This window comes from Sciurus vulgaris (genome assembly GCF_902686455.1).
Source record: "Sciurus vulgaris genome assembly, chromosome: X".
NCBI lineage: Eukaryota > Metazoa > Chordata > Mammalia > Rodentia > Sciuridae > Sciurus > Sciurus vulgaris.
In genome coordinates, this window is record NC_136471.1 from 69559287 (window position 1) to 69566192 (window position 6906).

The following is a 6906-nucleotide window of genomic DNA, read 5'->3' on the forward strand; positions in this document are numbered from 1 at the left end:
ACAACTAAAAAATATTAAAAATAGCAAAGAACTAAGAACATTGTAGACATTATGCCAGTTTTGGAAAGTTCACAACTTGATATTATTATGATGACTATCATTTTGAATGAAATCATTCTTTTTTAGGAATTCATTTAAGTAGACAAAACTTAAACCTCATAACTTACTGAAAGTATAACTCAGGAATTTAAAATTCTGTAAATTTAGAGGCAATTGGAACGCCCAGGCAAATTTAATGATTCTCTTACCAGAGTGAATAGCATTGTTGAAACAATACCACAAGAAAAATAGTGAGTCTCTCGAGTATCACCACACAGCTTAGGGATCATGAGTGAGTGGCACACTGTTTGGACCCACCCTACTGTGTAATACTTGCAGTCCTTTCTCTTCAAGATGCCTGAAGAAGTGCACTAGGGAGAGGAGGAGGTGGAGACCTTTACCTTTCAGGCAGAAATTGCCCAACTCATGTCTCTCATCATCAATAATTTCCATTCCAACAAGGAAATTTTCCTCTGGGAATTGATCTCTAATGCTTCCAATGCTTCTAATGCCTTGGAAAAGATTCTCTATGAGAGGCTGACAGACCCTTCCAAGTTGGATAGTGGTAAAGAACTGAAAATTGGCATCATCCCCAAACCTCAGGAAAGGACCCTGACTTTGTTGGACACAGGCATTGGCATGAGCAAGGCTGATCTCATAAACAACTTGGGATCCATTACCAAGTCTGATACTAAACCATTTATAGAGACTCTTCAGACTGGTGCAGATATATCCATGATTGGGCAATTTGGTGTTGGATTTTATTCTGCCTATGTGGTGACAGAGAAAGTGGTTGTGATCACAAAGCATAATGATGATTAACAGTACACCTGGGAGTCTTCTGTTGGAGGATCCTTCACTCTAAGGGCTGATCATGATAAGTCCATTGGCTGGGGTACTAATTTCATTCTCTACTTCAAAGAAGACCAAGCAGAGGAGAGACAGGTCAAAGAAGTAGTGAAGAAACACTTGCAGTTCATAGGTCATCTAAACACCCTTTATTTGGAGAAGGAACAAGAGAAGGAAATCAGTGATTATGAGGCAGAGGAAGAGAAAGGTGAGAAAGAAGAGGAAGATAAGGATGATGAGAAGAAACTTAAGATTGAAGATGTGGGCTCAAATAAGAAGGATGACATTGATAAGAATAAGAAATAGAAAATAATGAAGATTGAGGAGAAATATATTTATCATGAAGAACTGAACAAGACCAAGCACATTTAAACCAGAAACCCTGATGATATCACTTAGAAAGAATATAGAGAATTCTATAAGAGCCTCACCAATGACTAGGAAGACCACCCGAAAGTCAAACACTTTTGTGTAGAAGGTCAGTTGGAATCCAGGGAATTAATGCTCATCCCTCAGTGAGCTCCCTTTGAGAACAAGAAGAACAACAACAACATCAATCTCTATGTCCATCATCTGTTTATCATGGACAGCTGTGATGAACTGATACCAGAGTATCTCAACTCTATTCCTGGTGTTGTTGACTCTGAGAACCTGCACCTGAATATCTCCTGAGAAATGCTCCAGCAGAGCAAAATCTTGAAAATCATCTGCATAAACATTATGAAGAAGTGCCTTGAGCTTTTCTCTGAGTCAGCATAAGAGGAGAACTACGAATTTTCTGAAGCATTCTCTAAAAATCTTAAGCTTGAAATTCATGAAGATACTACTAATTGTGCCTTTCTGAGCTGCTGTGCTATCACACATCAGTGTGGAAATTAGATGACTTCTCTGTGAGAATATGTCTCTCACATGAGGGAGACATAGAAGTCCATCTATTACATTACTGGTGAAAGCAAAGAGCAGGTGGCCAACTCTGCTTTTGTGGATCATGTGCAGAAGTGGGGCTTTGAGGTGGTACACATGACTGAGCCTATTAATGAGTATTGTGTGCAGTAACCCAAGGAGTTTGATGGGAAGAGCCTGGTCTCTGTGACCAAGGAAGACCTGACACTACCTAAATACGAGGAGGAAAAAAAGAAAATGGAGGACAGAAAGGCAAAATTAGAGAACGATTTCAAGCTCACAAGAGAAATCTTGGATAAAAAGGTTGAGAAGGCAACAATCACCAACAGGCTTGTGTCATCACCCTGCTGCAATGTTACCAGCACCTATGACTGGACAGACAACATGGAGTGGACAATCAAGGCCCAAGCACTTCAAGATAACTCCACAGTGGGTTACATGATGACCAAAAAGCACATGGAGATCAACCCTGACCCATAATTGTGGAGACACTGCAGCTAAAGGCAGAGACAGACAAAAATGACATGGCTATCAGGTACCTGGTGGTGCTGCTATTTGAAACTGTGGTGCTTTCTTCTGACTTCTCCTTTAAGGATCCCCAGACCCACTCCAATTGCATCTACTGCATGATAAAACTAGGCCTAGGCATTGATGAAGATGAAGTGATGGCGGAGAAACCTAGCAATGCTGTTCCTGATGAGATACTACTCTCGAAGGTGATGGAAGAAGTAGATTAGGAGTTGCCACTGAGAAATCTGCCCTTTGTATAGTTTCCCCATAGCTCCTACAGTAGCCTTGAATGGCCCTTTCCCACCTGTCTTCCTCTGTTGATTGATGTTCTACTTGTTTTTCTCCTGTTCTTTGTGTCTTAAGACAGTAAACAAGGGGCTCTAGCCCCCATTCCCTACCTAGTTTGGCAGCAGAGTTGAATGTTTTTTTGTGTGTGTGTTTTTCATTGTTGTTTTATTTTGTTCCCAAATTAAAGTATGCAAAATAAAGAAGTTGCAGTTCAAAAAATATATATATAGTGATAAACATAATTGCCACAACTGAAAGAAAAGAAGAAAAATGTGTGTTAAACAGACATATTTAAGTAGGATGGACTACCTTGAAATATCAGAACTCCTTCTGGTCACTTAATAGCTTCAACAGTTGGTAATTTGTTCATGCATATTTTATAAAGAATATAATAGGTATTCCACATGTGAGATTTGTATTTCCCAACTTCAATTCAAATCCCACATTTAAGAAATTTGCATTATCTATAGGTTATCATTGCTATTCTTTCCTTAACATTGATAAAATGTATTAAATAATTCTATGATAATAAGTGTCATTACATATAACCCCCATATGAAAACATACAGCCAATCTTGGCCTAATCTAATATGTCTTTAAAAAGTCAGCTGGGTGCAGTGGTGCTTGCCTGTAATCACAGCAGCCTGTGAGCCTGAGACAGTACGAAAATGAGTACTTAGCCAGTCATTACTAAGGTACTAAGCAACTCAGTAAGACCCTGTATCTAAATAAAATACAAAAAATTAGGGCTGGGATATGGTTCAATGGTCGAGTGCTCCTGAGTTCAATCCCCAGTATGAAAAAAAATAGTCAAAGCATTTATACATTACTTCTTTGAAATAACACAGTGTACATTAATTTGGGGGTTAGTGGTAACAATGTTACCATGGGTTTTACACAAATATTAGAGAACTGCTTCTCTTACACAATTATTTCAGGCATTTAAATTAACAATATGTATCCCAGTGTGTGTCAGACTCTTCTGGGATTTGAAATGGTTATCATCAATCCTTTCCTTTTCTGGCTTCTTTTTAGCATATGATTTTAATAAGCTCCATCTTGTCCAAGTTAAATAACAAACTAGAGGGGAAGGTGAGGCTAATAACAAACAGGGATAACCAAAGTAAGAGAAATTGCTGTCATCCTGATGAGAGAAATTACAAAAGAAAGAAAGAAAGAAAGAAAGAAAGAAAGAAAGAAAGAAAGAAAGAAAGAAAGAAAGAAAACAAAACAAAATAACTAGAACTACTTTCCTATAGTTTTCAATAAATAATATTCATATTGGTAGTGACATTAAATAAAAATATTCAGTTATGTTTAGCAATTTTTTTCATGAAAGAAGAGACCTATGAGATTTAAATTTCTAAACATAAATACTAAAATAAAAATATGAATTGCTTAAAGATTAATACTTCAGTAATCTATAAAATTCATATATGCAGAGTACTGCATTTGCAACATGGTCAAATGAACTGTTTTTTAGTTTTATAAAAAGCAAGTAGGGATTTCATAAATTTCTGGAATTATGTTTGAGTCATAATAATTCACCCAGCTGAAGTCAATGTCATGATATATGTTTTAATAAAAAAAGAAACAATTATTTTTTGGTTTGTGTGTGATACTGGGAATTGAACACGGTACCACTGAGCTACTTTTCAGATCCCTTTCTATTTTTTGAAACAGTGTTTGCTCAGTTGCCAAGCCTGGCCTCAAACATGCAATCCTTTACCTCAGCCACCCAAGTAGCAGAGATTACAATCATGCTCCACCATGCCTGGTGAGATTTAATCATTTAAAAAATTAAAGTACAAATTCTAAATGCCTTTCATGCCATAGAATTGGAAATTACTCTTTCCCTTTTACTAGATTGAATAGTAAATTTTGAATGATTGCTAATTAGCTATAGGGGGTGGAATATCTAATTGAAGTTCATTTCTCTGTTTTGGATGAATGTCTCTAAAAGTTTAATGTGTTAAAGATTCTTTCCCAGGAACATGCTATGTGGAGGTGGTAAAGATTTGAGAGGTGGGGCCTATTGGGAGGTCCTTAAGTGGTTGGGGCCATGATTTCAAAAGGAACCTAGGTCTTTCTTTGCATCTAAGTCTGCTTCTTGGCTCATGATGTGAGCATACAATGTGTTTCCCCAAGTGTTCCCATCATAGTGTGCTGGTTTTTTCAGTTTCCCAAAGTGGAGAGACCAAAATTTGAACAGGAACTTCCAAAGCCCTGAGCAAAAATAAAATTTTACTTTTTATAAGTAAATTGCCTTTGGTGTTCTATTATAATCATGTGAAGCTGAAGAAGGCACAAGCCTTAGAAGAAATACTGAAAAATGAAATCCAGTATGTTTTCCAAATCAATGAGATGATATTTCCCTAATTCTAAGATCTGCTGCCTCTAATCAAAATAAGAAAGCAAAACACTCATAAATGGAGAAATGAAAGAAGATTAATACCACTTCTTCCATAAAATGCACTTCAGTAGTTCTTCAACAAATTTCAACTGGAAAGACTTCAACTGTAAAGACTACTAGCCAGACTAACAAAGAAGTAAAAATTAAGACACACATTGCCAATATTAGGATTGAAACAGGATATCAATAATCATCTGCAGCAATTAAACATAGAAAGGGAACACTACAAAGAATTTTACATTAATAAATTTGATAACTTAAAAGCAGAACAATTCCCAGACTTACAAACTAGGAAAATTCCAACAAGATAATTTGCATAACCTGCAATATTAAAGAAATTCAGTTCATATTTAATATACTCCCATAAAATAATGCCCTTGGTACAGGTGACTTCATTGGAGAATTAAAAAAATTTAAAGAATTAGGATCAATCTCTTCCACAAAATAGAAAAAGAATACTTTGCAAATTATATTATGAGGCCAGTATTACTCTGAGAGGAAAATCAAAGTCAGTATCAAAACAAACAAATGAACAAATAAAAACTGAAAATTAGTTTCTCACAAACTTAGACACAATAGTCCTCCAGCAAATGTTAATATATTGAATTCAATGATGTATAAAATAACTATGCACAATGGACAAGCAAGATTTATTCTAGGTATGGAAGATTGCTTCAAACTTGAAAAAAATCAATATAATCAATAATAAGAAGATAAATCACATAGACATATAAATTGATGCAGAAAATCACTTGGCAAAACCGAAAATCTATTCATGGTCAAAGGGAATATTCTAAAACTCTTACAAACAATATATGGAAAAATTGCAATTAATATCATAATATCATAACTTAAAGGTGAAAGATGGAGTGTTTTTCCCCTAAGATTGGGAACAAGTCCAAAATATTCACTATCATCACTACTTTTTAGCAAAGAATTGGAAGTATTCACTGTGATAAGGCAAGAAAAGCAAATGAAAAACATACAGACAGGAAAAAAAGAAATAAAACTCCCTCTTTGTAAATGGCATATTTGTGCATATAGCAAATCCCAAAGGATCCATCGTCATCAGAGCTAACAAATTACTCCAGCAAAGTATAAAGATATAAAATCATCATGCAAAATTCAATTATGTTTATATGCACTAAAAATAAACATGCAGAAACCAAATTTAGCAATACGATGACATTCATACTCAAAAAAGATGAAAAATTTGAGTATAAACTTAGCAAAGTAAGTCTAGAATGTGAAAGGTAAATTTATTTTCTAAAATGATAATGAAGGAAATTAAAGTCCTAAATGACAGTGAGACCTGTCATGTTTGTGAATTAGAAGTTTAACTGTAACAAAGATTTAAATTTTCTTCAAATTAATATATAAGTTTAAGGAAATTCCTCTTCAAACTAGCAAATATTTTCATAGACACAAACAAGTTTCTTCTGAAATTTATAAGAAAATATATAGGCACTGGAATAGCCAAAACAACCTTAAAATTAATAAAAGTGGAAGGAATCACTACTCAATAATATGGCCTTCTATTCATGTACACTAATTTAGACAATGTGGTATTTGTGGGATAGACATGGATAAATTTAATGGAGTAGAAAAATAGAAATATAATAAAAGAAATATTCTTGTTTGATTTTTTATAAAGGTTAAGAACAACAAAATGGAAGAAGTGTGACATTTCAAGATATGTTGCTAAAGCATTTAAACATTTATGAGGAAAAGAAAGCAATTTGACCTAAGTTTCACAAATTTTATTACAATTAGCTCATAATGAATTACACAGTTAAGTACAAAATGTAAAATTTTGATACTTTTAGAAAAAAAAATGGGTGATAAACTATAGTTTCTATTGCTATGGAGAAAGTTCTCAGACTTGTCACCAAAAGCACAATCCA

General features: G+C 34.6%; 1 pseudogene across 1 annotated transcript; it reads left to right on the forward strand.

Annotated features, from left to right (window-relative positions):
* Nucleotides 1-393: 393 nt before the first annotated feature.
* On the forward strand, nt 394-2528 carry LOC306651103 (heat shock protein HSP 90-beta-like; annotated as a pseudogene). The gene has a single exon. The product of its transcript is annotated as a heat shock protein HSP 90-beta-like (transcript).
* The last annotated feature ends 4378 nt before the right edge of the window (nt 2529-6906 follow it).